General features: G+C 37.6%; 1 long non-coding RNA gene across 1 annotated transcript in view; it reads right to left on the bottom strand.

The window, feature by feature from the left end:
- LOC134728891 (uncharacterized) overlaps positions 1–16,417 on the bottom strand; it is an 80,747-nt gene that overhangs the window by 33,647 nt on the left and 30,683 nt on the right. Inside the window, exon 2 of the long non-coding RNA XR_010109750.1 lies at positions 8,940–9,022. This is a non-coding gene — a long non-coding RNA (uncharacterized LOC134728891). The remainder of the gene's footprint in view (positions 1–8,939; positions 9,023–16,417) is intronic.

Here is a 16,417-nt window from a genome sequence, read left to right as displayed (position 1 = left end):
GAGACAGATATATGAAAAAAACCTTCAAAAAAAAAAATCAACGAATCCAGGAGCTGGTTTTTAAAAAAAAAATTAACAAAATAGACTGCTAGCTAGATTAATGAAGAAAAAAGAGAGAAGAGTCAAATAGGCACAAGAAAAAAATGATAAAGGAGATATCACCATTGACTCCACAGAAATACAAACTACCATCACAGAATACTATAAACACCTCTACACGAAGAAACTAGAAGTTCTAGAAGAAATGAATAAATTCTAGGACACATACACCCTCCCAAGACTAAACCAGGAAGAAGTCGAATCCTTGAGTAGACCAATATCAAGTTCTGAAATTGAGGCACTAGTTAATAGCCTACCAACTAAAAAAAGACCAGGACTAGATAGATTCACAGCCAAATTCTATCAGAAGTACAAAGAGGAGCTGGTACCATTTCTGCTGAAACTATTCCAAACAAAAGAAAAAGAGGGACTCCTCCCTAACTCAATTTATGAGGCCAGCATCATCTTGATACCAAAACCTGGCAGAAACACAACAAAGAAAAAGAAAACTTCAGGCTAATATCCCTGATGAAGATTGATGTGAAATGTACTCAATAAAATACTGGCAAACCAAAGCCAGCAGCATATCAAAAAGCTTATCTACAATGATCAAGTCAGCTTTATCCCTGGGATACAAGGCTGGTTCAACATACACAAACCAATAAACTTAATTCATCACGTAAATAGAACTAAAGACAAAAAGAGCATGATTATTTCATTAAATGCAGAAAAGTCCTTCAATAAAATTCAACATCGCTTCATGCTAAAAACTCTCAATAAATTAGGTATTGATGGAACATATCTCAAAATAATAAGGGCCGTTTATGGCAAACCCACAGCCAACATTATACTGAATGGGCAAAAGCTGGAAGCATTCCCTTTGAAAACTGGCACAAGACAAAGATGCCCTTTCTCACCACTCCCATTCAACATAGTATTAGAAGTGCTGGCCAGGGCAATCAGGCAAGAGAAAGAAAAAAAGGGTATTCAAATAGGAAGAAAGGAAGTCAAATGGTCTCTGTTTGCAGATGACATGATTCTATATTTAGAAAACCCCATCATCTCAGCCCCAAAACTCCTTAAGCTGATAAGCAACTTCAGCAAAGTCTCAGGATACAAAATCAATGTGCAAAAATCACGAGCATTCCTATATGACAGTATACAAGCAGAGAGCCAAATCATGAATGAACTCCCATTCACAATTGATACAAAGAGAACAAAATACATAGGAATGGTCCCGGTACAGTGGCTCACACCTGTAATCCCAGCACTTTGGGAGGCCAAGGCAGGCAGATCACGAGGTCAGGAGTTCGAGACCATCCTGGCTAACAGATGAAACCCCATCTCTACTAAAAATACAAAAAATTAGTCGGGCGTGGTGGTGCATGCCTGCAGTCCCAACTACTCAGGAGGCTGAGGTAGAAGAATCACTTGAACCCAGGAGGCAGAGGTTGCAGTGAGCTGAGATCATGCCACTGCACTCCAGCCTGGGCGACAGAGCAAACTCTGTCTCAAAAAAAAAAAAAAAAAAAAAACCTAGGAATACAGCTAACAAGGAACGTAAAGAATCTCTTCAAGGAGAACTACAAACCACTGCTCAAGGAAATAAGAGAGGACACAAACAAATGAAATAGCATTCTATCCTCATGGATAGAAAGAAACAATATCATGAAAATGACCATACTGCCCAAAGTAATTTATAGATTCAGTGCTATTCCCATCAAACTACCACTGACATTCTTCACAGAATTAGAAAAGACTACTTTAAGTTTCATATGCAACCAAAAAAGAGCCCATATAGCCAAGACAATCCTAAGCAAAAAGAACAAAGCTGGAGGTATCACGCTACCTGACTTTAAACTATGCTACAAGGCTACAATAACCAAAACAGCCTGGTTCTGGTACCAAAACAGACATATAGACCAATAGAACAGAACAGAGAACTCAGGAATAATGCCACAGATCTACAACCATCTGATCTTTGACAAACCTGACAAAAACAAGCAATGGGGAAAGCATTCCCTAGTTAATAAATGGTGTTGGGAAAACTGGCTAGCCGTATGCAGAAAACTGGAATTGGACCCCTTCCTTATACCTTATACAAAAATTAACTCAAGATGTTTTAAAGACTTAAATGTAAAACTCAAAACCATAAAAACTCTAGAAGAAAACCTAGGCAACAGCATTCAGGACATAGGCATGGGCAAAGATTTAATGACTAAAATACCAAAAGCAATTGCAACAAAAGCTAAAATTGACAAATAGAATCTAATTAAGCTAAAGAGCTTTAGCACAGCAAAAGAAACTATCATCAGAGTGAACAGGCAACCTACAGAATGGAAGAAAATTTCTGCAATCTACCCATGTGAGAAATGTCTAATATCCAGAATTTACAACGAACTTAAATTTCAAGAAAAAAAATAACCCTATCAAAAAGTGGGCAAAGAATATGAACAGGCACTTCTCAAAAGACAATATTTATGTGGCCAAGAAACATGAAAAAAAGCTCAACATCACTATCATTAGAGAAATGCAAATCAAAACCACAATGCGATACCATCTCACACCAGTCAGAATGGTGATTATTAAAAAACCAAGAAACAATAGATGCTGGCAAGGCTGTGGAGAAATAGGAATGCTTTTACACTGTTGGTGCGAATGTAAATTAGTTCAACCATTGTGGAAGACAGCGTGGCGATTCCTCGGGGATCTAGAACCAGAAATACCATTTGACCCAGCAATCCTATTACTGGGCATATACCCAAAGGAATATAAATCATTCTAATATAAAGACACATGCACACGTATGTTTACTGCAGCACTACTTACAATAGCAAAGACATGGAACCAACCCAAATGCCCATCAGTGATAGACTGGATAAAGAAAATGTGGTACATATACACCATGGAATATTATGCAGCCATAAAAAGAAGGAGATCATGTTCTTTGCAGGGACATAGAAAGATGGAAGCCATCATCCTCAGCAAACTAACACAGGAATAGAAAACTAAACACTGCATGTTCTCACTCATAAGTGGGAGTTGAACAATGAGAACACATGGACACAGGGAGGGGAACACCACACACCAGTGCCTGCCGTGGAGTAGGGGGTGAGGGGAGGGACAGCATCAAGACAAATACCTAATGCTTGCAGGGCTTAAAACCTACACGATGGATTGATAGATGCAGCAAACCACCATGGCACATGTATACCTATGTAACTAACCTGCATGTTCTGCATATGTATCCCGGAATTTAAAGTAAAATATAGAAAAAAAAAAAGATTTGTTTTCTACCTATGTATAGAATCTTATTTTCCTTAATGAAAGAATTATATTTGCTCTTAGTTTTATAGAAATTTCCACAAAGTAAACCATAACAAATATTTCAAAGTAAACATGTAACAGGCCATAGTCATTGATCATAATACAATAATATTACAAATAATTTTTAAACAGCTTGAAACATCGTAATGACTTCAAAATTAATTTTTGATCAAAGAGAAAAATTACAAATACTCTAGAGGCTACTGAAAAGGTGAATACTTTACATAAAAATGTATGGAACCCAGCAATAGCCACAGTTAGATAAAAATTTATGCCCCTAAATCCTTTCATTACGAAGAAGAATGAAACTGCAGAAACATTATCATGTTTACCTGAACTTTTTTAAGAAAAGCGAAGAGTGAATGAGTTGATGAATGAACAGTTGTAATCGGCGATATAAGGGGAAAAAGTAGTAGAATTGATAAATAATTCCAAGAGTTTTTTTAACTAAAAATATAAATAAACCCTTTATGGTACTGCTTCAGAATATAAGAGGGAAAAAAATATTAGCAAGACTAGGAATAAAGAAAAATGTACAATTTCCTAGAGAATACAAATAATCCAAATTGAACCAAGAAGCAGACCCAAAATGACTAATTAGCAAAGAAAAAAATGGAAAGGTAACCATTATTTTAAATAACAATAGTAATAATAGCATTATACCCAAAAAAACCTTTAAATCTGAGTTTTACCTAACTTTTAAAGAACGGGTATTTATAGTGTTATTTAAATTATTTCATACCAAATAAAAAGATGAAATGTTTCCCAATTCATTTCACGAAGCCAACATAATTTTATTACCAAAAGTTAACATAAAAATAAACCTAAAAACTATGAACCTAATTATTTCAGTTACTATGGCTATATTTAAAAATTACTCCAATACTTAGTAACCTAAAACAACAATATGAGGACAGGTATCAGGGGGATACCTCATCTCTGCTCCCCTCAGCATCAGCTAGGGTGTCTCAAAGTCTGGGGACTAAAATCATACGAATACTCACCCACTAACATGTAGTTGATGTTGTCAGATAAGACTTTTGCTGGAGCCAGAACACCTACACATGGCTTCTGTAACTGTCCTAGGCCTCCTCACACTATGGGGGCTGGGTTCTTGAGTGAGCTAGGCAGAAGCAGTACTATCTTTTATGACCTCACCTTGGAAGTCCCATAGTTTCACTCCCACCACATTCTATTCAACAGTGCAAAGTACAGCCCAGGTTCAGGGGGAGGGGAAATAAACTCTAACTCTTGTTGGGAAGTGACAAAGTTTAGAAGAGCATGTGGGACCACAAATATTGCTGAGGTCAGTTTTGGAAAATGCAAAATACCACAGTCCACCCTCTAGCCACAGCAGCAAAATACACTCATGCACTCCCTCAAGACCTACAACATCAGGCTGAGGCTTGAGGTCCAGGTATGGATGAACTTCTTGGGTACAGTTCCTCAAATACAGCCCCTTATGTACAGTTCCTTGTAATCTCAAGAGCTATAAACTAAAAAAGAAAAATTATCTGCCTCAACAAACACCAAATGCACAATGGTGGAGCAAGTACAGGATAACTGCTATAGACACTCCCAAAAAAAAGGAGGAAAGGGGAGACACAGAAGTCATTGGTCCATTAAAAGCTTGAAATCAAGCTGGGCACAAGGTACTGGTACTTGATTAGGGCTCAGTTGTACTGTTTAAGAATGATTCACTGTGACTCTTGGCTCTCCACTCTGGGCTATTGGTTCTACCCTCTAAATTATTTTTTTTTCATAAAAAATAGCCATGTTCTTAGCATGCTTCCCATATGCAGAAGTTTGGGGTCAAAGGCCTCTTCTCATTTTGTACTGTCTCTATGCCTTTCAGTATAAAACGATACAATCCTTTAAAAAAATTGTGTGGATCAAGAGAGAGAAAAGAAAAGCCACTGACTGGAAAAAGTATATGCAAAAGACACATCTGATAAAGCACTGTAACCTAAATATATAAAGAATTCTTTTTTTTTCCATTTTTCCCTCTGAACTTTTATTATAAAAAATTTCAAACATACAGCAAAATTGAAAGACTTCAGTGAACACCTGTATACGCACTACCTGAATTCTATCATTAACTTCTTTTAGCATTTAGAACCTTCTAAATCCTCTCCCTTGTTCCATTTTTAAATTTTCAAAATTGAGTTGAAATTTACACAATGTAAAAGTAATCATTTTAAAGTGAACAATAAAGTGACATTCACAATTAGTCATTCACAATATGGTACAACCACTATCTCTATCTAGTTCTAAAATGTTTTCATCACCTCAAAATAAAACTCTGTAACTATTATGCAGTTAATCCCATTCTTCCCTCCCCCTAGTCCCTGGCAACCATTGATCTCCTTTCTTTTTTATTATATTTTAAGTTTTAGGATACATGTGCACAACGTGCAGGTTTGTTACATATGTATACATGTGCCATGTTAGAGTGCTGCACCCATTAACTCGTCATTTACATTAGGTGTATCTCCTAATGCTTTCCCTCCCCGCTCCCCCGACCCCACGACAGGCCCCGGTGTGTGATGTTCCCCTTCCTGTGTCCAAGTGTTCTCATTGTTCAGTTCCCACCTATGAGTGAGAACGTGCGGTGTTGGATTTTTGTCCTTGCGATAGTTTGCTGAGAATGATGGTTTCCAGCTTCATCCATGTCCCTACAAAGGACATGAACTCATCATTTTTTATGGCTGCATAGTATTCCATGGTGTATATGTGCCACATTTTCTTAATCCAGTCTATCATTGTTGGATATTTGGGTTGGTTCCAAGTCTTTGCTATTGTGAATAGTGCCACAATAAACATATGTGTGCATGTATCTTTATAGCAGCATGATTTATAATCCTTTGGGTATATACCCAGTAATGGGATGGCTGGGTCAAATGGTATTTCTAGTTCTAGATCCCTGAGGAATTGCCACACTGTCTTCCACAATGGTTGAACCAGTTCACAGACCCACCAACAGTGTAAAAGTGTTCCTATTTCTCCACATCCTCTTCAGCACCTGTTGTTTCCTGACTTTTTAATGATCACCATTCTAACTGGTGTGAGATGGTATCTCATCGTGGTTTTCATTTGCATTTCTCTGATGGCCAGTGATTATGAGCATTTTTTCATGTGTTTGTTGGCTGCATAAATGTCTTCTTTTGAGAAGTGTCTGTTCATATCCTTCGCCCACTTGCTGATGGGGTTGTTAGTTTTTTTCTTGTAAATTTGTTTGAGTTCTTTGTAGATTCTAGATATTAGCCCTTTGTCAGATGAGTAGATTGCAAAAATTTTCTCCCATTCTGTAGGTTGCCTGCTCACTCTGATGGTAGTTTCTTTTGCTGTGCAGAAGCTCTTTAGTTTAATTAGATCCCATACAAAGAATTCTTAAAATTCAACAATAAGAAAACGAATTCCCCAGTCAAAAAGCAGACAAAAGATATGAAGACACCTCACTAAAGATATACAAATGAAAAATAAGCATATGAAAAGACGTTCCATATCACATGTCCTTAGAAACTGCAAATTAAAACAGCAATGTGATACTACTATACACCTATTAGAATGGCAAAAATCCAACACATTGCCAAGACCAAATGATGGTGAAGATGTGGAGAAACAGGAACTGTCATTCATTGCTGGTGGAAATGCAAAATTGCACAGTCACTTTGGAAGACAGTTTGGCAATTTCTTACACAACTAAACACACTCTTACCACATGATCCAGTAATTGCAAGCTCCTTGGTATATGCCCAAATGAGTTGAAAACTTACGTCTACACAAAAACCTGCATGTAGATGTTTATGGCAGCTTCATTCATAATTGCCAAACCCTGAGAACAACCAGGGTTGTTCAGTAGAGGAACAGATAAACAAACTCTGGTACATCCAGAGTTTGGAATATTGTTCAGTGCTAAGAAGGAATGAGCTGTTAAGCCACAAAAAGACATGGAAGAAACAAATGTATATTATTACCACATGAACTACATGATATTTTGGAAAATGCAAAGCTGTAACAGTTAGTAAAAAGATTTGTGGTTGTCATGGATATGAAGGTAAGGATAAATAGGCAGAGCACAGAGGATCTGGAGGGCAGTGGAACTACCTTATATGATACTATAATGAAGGATATGTGTCATTATACATTTGTCAAAACATATTGGTGTATTAATAGAATATACAACACCAAGAGTGAACCCTAATGTCAACTATTGACTTTGGGTGAGAATGATGTACCAAGGTAGGTTCATTGATGGTAAAAAAAAAAAAAAAAAAAAAAAAAGTACCACTCTGGTCAGGGATATTGATAGTGTGGGAAATTTTAGGGAGAGAGGGGAATGGGGAGAATATAGGAACTTTCTACTTTCAGCTTAATTTTGTGTAAACTAAAACTGCTCTAAAAAAAATTTGCAACAAAAAACTGTGTGGATTTCTTGTTTATAATCCACTCCATTAGACAAAACCTGTACCCACAAATCTCTTCAAGATAAGTCCTAGAGCTTCCTATAAGGGTGCTGAGGGACAATGCTCTTAAAATTCTCAAAGGACTTTTTCTTTAATAAAGAGGATCTGTAAGGTATGTCATGTCCTTAAGATAATTAGAGAGACTACTGTCTGTGTGAGGCATGACATTAAATTTCCTGAGGTATTAGAACTAAGATTTTACAATCACTCCCTTGGCTTCATGATAAACCATGTTTTAATGACAGTACCCTAGATTTGCTCTCCTTCCATAAAGACTCTTCTTAATTTTAGAATTCTCTGCCATCAGGAAAAACTGGAAAAGAGAAAGCTTTATTTTCAAGTCCAAGAAGTTCTGGCTCCTTTATATTTAACAATTATTTCTTTAGCTTACTTCTCTCCTATCATTTTACTATAAGCAGCAAGAAGAAGCCAGACAATCACCATTTTCTGCTTTTCACATTACCACAGGTGATAAGGTGGCCAAACTTCATGTCATTACCTAACAATGATCCTCTTTCCTCCAGCTCCAATGATATTTTTTCACTCTCCTCTAAACCCTCTCTGATAGCCCCCTTGAGGTCCATCAGCCTTCCACAGTCACCTCAAGGCCCTCTCACCTTCTGCCCTCTGTCTAGTCCTGTCTAATCCTGTCTAGTCTAGCTTCAGCCACTACCACATTTTAGATTTCTGTTACGTGGCACTCACTTCCGGATAACAAAATCTGTTTTTATGATTGCATAACAAGTTCCTCCAAAATTTAGTGGCTTAAAACAACAATATTTATTTTTGTCAGGTATTTGCAATTTGGACAGGGCTCAGTGAGAATAATTCCTTTTTTTGCTCCACTCAGCATCGACTGGGGAAGCTTGAAGGCTGGAGACTAGAATCATCTGAAGGTTCATTCATATACCTGGTGGTTGAGTCTGGCTATTAGTTGAAACCTTAGCTGGGGCTATAAGCTGGAACATCTTCACTGGCCCCTCCATGTGGCCTGAGATTCCTCACAATTTCCAACAAGTCATGAAGTCACAGAGTGTTAATTCTTCAGCACTCAATTCATTGAAGCAAAATCCAGTTCAAATTCAAGAGAACAGAAATGGATTTTACCTCTTGATGCAGGGAAGTGGCAAAGTTCTAGAAGATCATCAAGGGCTGGAAATATTGCTGTGGTCATTCCAGAGAAATGCAATCTATAAAACAAATAAAGATGCAGCAATCCTAAATAAAGTACAACTAAACAGAACCTAGCAACTTATCAAATGAATACTACCATATGATCAAGTAGAGTATACTCCAGGAATATAAATTACTTCAACACCAGGAATTACAGAAGTATAAATCATTAACTTTATCAATGAATTGGAAAATTGAAAAATATATCATAAATGAGATCATACACAAATGATAGATTTGGAAGAAAAGTATTATGAACATACATGACAAATGATTAATAACTGTAACATATAAAGAATTCTTACCTTTCACAAGAAAAATACACAAGTCAATAGAAAATTAGGCAATGAATATAAATAGTCAATTTATTCTAAAGCAAGTACAAAAAAGAAAATATGAAAAGACCAAAGACTGGGGGAAAAAACAAGATGGCATAATAGAATCCTGCACCAATCATCCCCCCAACAGAACACCAAATTTAACACCTATTTACACCAAAAAGTACATTCATAAGAAGCAAAAATCAGGTGAGCACTCACAGTACCTGGTTTTCACTTCATATTACTGAAAGGCACCATAAAGGGTAGGAAAGACAGTCTTGAATTGCCGACACCACACCTCCCTCCTCCCTGCCCCCATCCTCCAGCAGCAGCTGCATGGCACAGAGAATCTGTGCACTCAAGGAAGAAGGATGCAGCTATTGTGAGACATTGCATTGAACTTAGTGCTACCCTGTCATAGCAGAAAGCAGAACCAGTATGTACTTGGCTGAAGCCCACCCACAGAGGGAGCACTTGGACCAGCCATAGCCAGAGGGGAATCACCCATCTCAGAGGTCAGAATTTGAGTTCAGGCAAGCCTCGCCACGGCGGGCTGGAGTGCTCTGGGGCTCTAAATAAACTTGAAAGTCAGTCTAGGCTGCAATGACAGCAATTCCTAAGCAAGTCCTACTGCTGAACTGGCCTCAGAGGCAGTGTACTGGGGTGGGTGGGGCATGTGACCAATTGAGACACCAGCCAAGGCAACAAAGGGAGTGCTTGCACTACTCCCCCAAATCAAGGCTGCATAGCTCACAGCTCTGAAAGAGACTCCTTCTTTTTGGGGAGGGGAGGCGAAGAGAGGGGAGAATAAAGAGGACTTTGTCTTGCATCTAGAATACTAGCTCAGCCACCGTAGGAGAGGGCACAGTGGTAAGGCCCCCTTTCCAGGCCCTAGCTCCCAAATGACATTTCTAGGCACACCCTGGGCAAGAAGGAAACTTGCTGCCTTGAAGGGAAGGAACCAGTTTTGGCAGGACCCATCACCTGCTGACTAAAGAGCACTTGGGCCCTGAATAATCAGCAGCAATACCCAGGTAGTATTCCATGGGCCATAGGAGAGACACTGAGATGTGCTGGCTTTAGGTAAGACACAGCACATTCTCAGCTGTGGTGGCTATGGGGAGAGACTCCATCTGCTTGAGAAAAGCAGAGAAAAGTAAAGGGAGCTTTGTCGTGCACCTTAGATACCAGGTTGGTACTTCTGGACCTGCCCTGGTCCAGAGGGGATCCCAGCACCCTGAAGGATGAGTCTCAGACCTGGCAACATTCACCTCAAGCTAATTGAAGAGCCCTTGGGCCTTAAGTGAACATCAGTGGAAGCCTGGCAGCACTCCTCATAGGCCTGTGATGGTGGTGTCCACAGGGTTAGGATCCTCTGCCTGTGGAAAGCGGAGGGAAGAGCGGGAAGGCCTGCATCTCATGATTTGAGTGCCAGCTCAGCAGCAGTACAACAGAACACCAGGTAGATGTCTAAGGTTTTTTACTCCAGTACATGGCTCATGGATGACACCTCCGGACCCACCCGGGGTCTGGGGGAACTTGCCGCCCTGAAGGAAAGGACACAAGTCTGTCCCACTTTGCCACCTGCTGACTGTACCGTCCTAGAGCCTTGAGCAAACATAGGTAGCACCCAAGTAGTGGTTACTGCAGGCCTTGGGCAAGACTTCATGCTGTGCTGACTTCAGGTCTGACCCAGTGCAGTCCCAGTGGTGGTCACAGAGGTGCTTGTGTCACCCCCATCCCCAGCCACAGGTAGTTCATCGCAGAGACAGAAACTACTTTTGTTTGGGAGAAAATAAAGGAAGAGAACAAGAGTATCTGCCTGGTAATCTAGAGAAATGTCCTGGATCTTAACCAAGACCAGCAAAGTAGTACCTATACAAATCTACAAGAACCACAGCATTAGTGGCCTTGGGGTGCCCCCTAATGGAGATACAGCTTACATCACAACACCCAAGTCATTCTGAATACCTGGAAAGCCTTCCCAAGCAGGACAAGCACAAATAAGCCCAGACTGCAAGGACTATAAGTAAACACCTAACTCTTCAATGCCTGATGAACATCTACAATCATCAACACCACCCATGGAAAACATGACCTCAGCAAACCAACTAAATAAGGTGCCAGACATCAATCCCGGAGAAACACAAATATGAAACCTTTCAGAGAAAAAATTCAAAATAGCTGTGTTGAAGAAACTCAAAGAAATTCAAGATAACACAGAGAAGGAATTCAGAATTATATCAGATAAATTTAACAAAGAGATTTAAATAATTAAAAAGAATCAAGCCAAAGTACTGGAGGTAAAAAATCCAACTGACATACTGAATAATGTATCAGAGTCTTTTAATAGCAAAATTGATCAAGCAGAAGAAAGAATTAGTGAGATTGAAGATAGGCTATTTGAAAACACACAGAGGAGACAAAAGAATAAAAAAAAAAGCATGCTTACAATATCTAGAAAACAGCTTCAAAAGGGCAAATCTAAGAGTTACTGGTCTCAAAGAGGAGGTAGAGAAAGAGATTGAGGTAGACACTTTATTGAAAGGGATAATAACAGAGAACTTCCCAAGCCTAGGGGAAAATATCAATATCCAAGTATGAGAAGATTATAGAAGACCAAGCAGATTTAACCCAAAGAATACTACCTCAAGGCAGTTAATAATCAAACTTTCAAAGGCCAAAGATTTAAAAAAAAAAAAAAAAAGAACCTAAAAGCAGCAAGAGAAAAGAAACAAATAACATACAATGGAGCTCCAATACATTTGGCAGCAGACTTTCCAGTGGAAACCCTATTGGCTAGCAGAGAGTGGCATGACGTATTCAAAGTGCTGAAGGAAAAAAAAATTTTTTTGCTAGAATAGTATATCCAGGAAAACATCCTTCAACATAAAGGAGAAATAAAGATTTTCCCAGACAAACAAAAGCTGAAGGACTTCATCAAAACCAGAACTGTCCTACAAAAAAAAGGTTAAAGGGAATACTTCAATCAAAAAGAAAAGGATATTAATGAGCAATAAGAAATCACCTGAAGGCACAAAACTTACTGGTAAGAGTAAGTACATAGAAAAAAACACAGAATATTATAACACTATAACTGTGGTATGTAAATTACTCTTAAGTAGAAACACTAAAAGATAAACCAATCAAAAATAATAGCTACAACTTTACAAGACAGACACTACAGTAAGATACAAATAAGAACAACAAAAAGTTAAAAAGTGAGAGACAAAGTTAAGGTGTAGAGTTTTTATTAGTTTTCTTTTTGCTTATTTGTTTATGCAAACAGTGATAAGTTGTTATCAGCTTAAAATAATGGTTTATAAGATAGTATTTGCAAGTCTCATGATAACCTCAAATCAAAAACCATACAACAGATATAGGAAAAATAAAAGACAAAAAATTAAATCATACCACCAGAGAAAATCACCTTCAATAAACCAAAGACAGGAAGGAAGGAAAGAAGGAAGACCACAAAACGACCAGAGAATAAATAACAAAATAGCAAGAATAAGAATGTATCAGTCTTTTAATATTACTATCAATAATAATGTTGAATGTAAATGGACTAATATCTCCAATCAAAAGACAGTGGCTGAATGGATGAAAAAACAAGGCCATGACCTGTTGCCTACAAGAAACACACTTCACCTATAAGGACACACATAGACAGAAAATGAAGAGATGGGGAAAATATTCCATGCCAATAGAAGGCAAAAAAGAACAGGAGTAGCTATACCTATATCAGACAAAATAGATTTCAAGACAAACACTGTAAGAAGAGACAAGGAAGGTCATTATATAAAGAGGTCAATTCAGCAAGAGGATATAACAACTGCAAATATATATGCATCCAACACTGGAGCACCCAGATATATAAAGCAAATGTTATTAGGGCTAAAGAGAGAAATAGGCCCCAATACAAAAATATGTGGAGATTTCAACACCCCACTTTCAGCATAAGACAGATCTTCTAGACCAAAAAAAAAAAAATCAACAAGGAAACATCGGACTTCATCTGCACCACAGAACAAATGGACCTCATGGATATTCACAAAACATTTCATCCACAGGCTGCGGAATACACATTCTTTTCCTCAGCACATGGATCATTCTCAAGAACAGACCATATGTTAAGTCACAAAACAAATCTTAAAACATTCAAAAAATTGAAATAATATCAAGCATCTTTTCTGACCACAATAAAATAAAACTAGAAATCAACAACAAGAGGAATTTTGGAAACTATACAAACACATGCAAATTAAACAACATGCTCCTGAATGACCAGTGTGTCAATGAAGAAATTAAGAAGGAAATTGAGAAATTTCTGGAAACAAATGATAATAGAAACAACATACCAAAACCTATGGGATACACCAAAAGCAGTACTAAGAGGGAAGGTTATAGTTACAAGTGCCTACACCAGAAAAGAAGAAAGACTTCAAATAAACAACATAATGATGCATTTAAAGAACTAGAGAAACAAACACAAACCAAACCTGAAATTAGTAGAAGAAATAATAAAGATCACAGCAGAAATAAATGAAATTGAAATGAAAAAAAAGATTAATGAAGCAAAGAGTTGGTTTTTAGAAAAGTTAAACAAAATTGGTAAATCTTTAGCCAAGCTAAAAAAAAAAAAAAAAAAAACAGAGCGAGATGACCCAAATAAATGAAATCACAGCTGAAAAAGGAGCTGTTACAACTGATACCACAGAAATTCAAAGAATCATTTGTGGTTATTATGACCAACTATATGAAAATAAGATGGAAAATCTAGGAAAGAAAATGGATAAATTCTTAGATACATACAATCTAACCAAGACTGAAGCATAAAGAAATCCAAAATCTGAAGAGACTAATAATAAGTAATGAGATTGAAGTTGTAATAAAATTCTCCTAGTAAAGAAAAGCCGGCCGGGCGCGGTGGCTCACGCCTGTAATCCCAGCACTTTGGGAGGCCGAGGTGGGCGGATCACGAGGTCAGGAGATCGAGACCATCCTGGCTAACACGGTGAAACCCCGTCTCTACTAAAAATACAAAAAATTAGCCGGGCGTGGTGGCGGGCGCCTGTAGTCCCAGCTACTCGGGAGGCTGAGGCAGGAGAATGGCGTGAACCCGGGAGGCGGAGCTTGCAGTGAGCCGAGATCGCGCCACTGCACTCCAGCCTGGGCGACAGAGCGAGACTCCGTCTCAAAAAAAAAAAAAAAAGAAAAAAAAAGAAAAGCCTAGAATCTGATGGCTTCACTGATGAATTCCACCAAACATCTAAAGAGGCACTAGTATCAATCCTACTCAAACTATTCCAAAAAACAGAATAGAAAAGGGTACTGCCAAATTCATTCTAAGAGGACAGGATTACCCCAATACCAAAACCAGACAAAGACACAGCAAAAAAAGAAAACTACAAACTGATATCACTGATTAACAGTAATACAAAAATCCTCAACAAATACTAGCAAACTGAATTCAACAGCACGTAAAAAAGATAATTCATCATGACCAAGTGAGATTTATCACAGGCATAAAACAAGAACAAGGACCAAGAGTGGTTCAACACACACAAACCCAAATTAATCAATGTGCTACATCATATCAACAGAATGAAGGACAAAAACCATATGATCATTTCCATTGATGCTGAAAAAGCATTTGATAAAATTAAACATCCCTTCATGATAAAAACCCTCAAAAAACTGGGTATAGAAGAAAAATACCCCAACATATTAAAAGCCATATGTGACAGACCCACAGCCAGTATCATACTGAAAAAAAAAACTGAAAGCCTTTCCTCTAAGATCTGGAACATGACAGGGACACCCACTTTCACCACTGTTATTCAACGTAGTACTGGAAGTCCTAGCTGGAGCAATCAGGCAAGAGAAAGAAATAAAGGGCATCCAAATGGAAAGGAAGAAGTCAAATTATCCATGTTTGCAGATAATATGATCTCATATTTGGAAAAACCCAAAAGCTCCACCAAAAAAACTATTAGAAATTATAAACAAATTCAGAAAGTTGCAGGATGCAAACATATAAAAATCAGTAGCTTTTTTATGTGTCAATAGAAAACAATGTGAAAAAGAAATCAATACCACTTAAAATAGCTACAAATAAAATAGAATACTTACGAATTAGCCGAAGTGAAAGATCTCTACAATGAAAACTATAAAATATTGATGCAAGAAACTGAAAAGGACACCAAAAAATAAAGATATTCCATGTTCACAGAAGAATCAATATTGTTAAAATGTCCATACTACCCAAAGCAATCTACAGATTCAATGTAATCCCTATCAAAATACCAATGACATTCTTCACAGAAATATAAAAAACAATTCTAAAATTTATTTGGAACCACAAAAGACCCAGAGTAGCGAAAGCTATCTTGAACAAAAAAAACAAGCTGGAGAAATCAAATTATCTGACTTCAAATTATACTAGAGCTATAGTAATCAAAACATCATGGTACTGGCATGAAAACAGATACACAGAACAGTGGATCAGAATACAGAACGCAGAAATAAATCCATACATCTACAGTGAACTCACTTTTGACAAAGGTGCCAAGAATATACATTGGGGAAAGGACAGTCTCTTCAATAAATGGTGCTGGGAAAACATATGGATATCCATATGCAGAAAAATAAAACTAGACCCCTATCTCTCACCATACACAAAAATCAAATCAAAATGGATTAAAGATTTAAATCTAAGACTTCAAACTTTGAAACTCCTACAAGAAAACACTGAAGAAACTCTCCAGGATATTGGAATGAACAAAAATTTCTTGAGTAATACACCACAGGCACAGGCAAGCAAAGCAAAAATGAAAAAATGAGAGCACATCAAGTCAAAAAGCTTCTGCACAGCAAAGGAAATGAAGAGACAACCCACAGAATGGGAGAAAATATTTGCAAACTACCTATCTGACAAGGGATTAATAGCCAGAATATATAAGAAGCTCAAACAGCTCTATAGAAAAAAAATCTAATACTCTGGTTAAAAATGAGCAAAAGATCTGAATAGACATTTCTCAAAAGATGATATACGAATGTTAAACAGGAAAAAGTGTTCAACAGCACTGA

This window comes from Pan paniscus, chromosome 15 (assembly GCF_029289425.2).
Source record: "Pan paniscus chromosome 15, NHGRI_mPanPan1-v2.0_pri, whole genome shotgun sequence".
Lineage (NCBI taxonomy): Eukaryota > Metazoa > Chordata > Mammalia > Primates > Hominidae > Pan > Pan paniscus.
This window is presented reverse-complemented; position numbering and strand designations above follow the sequence as displayed.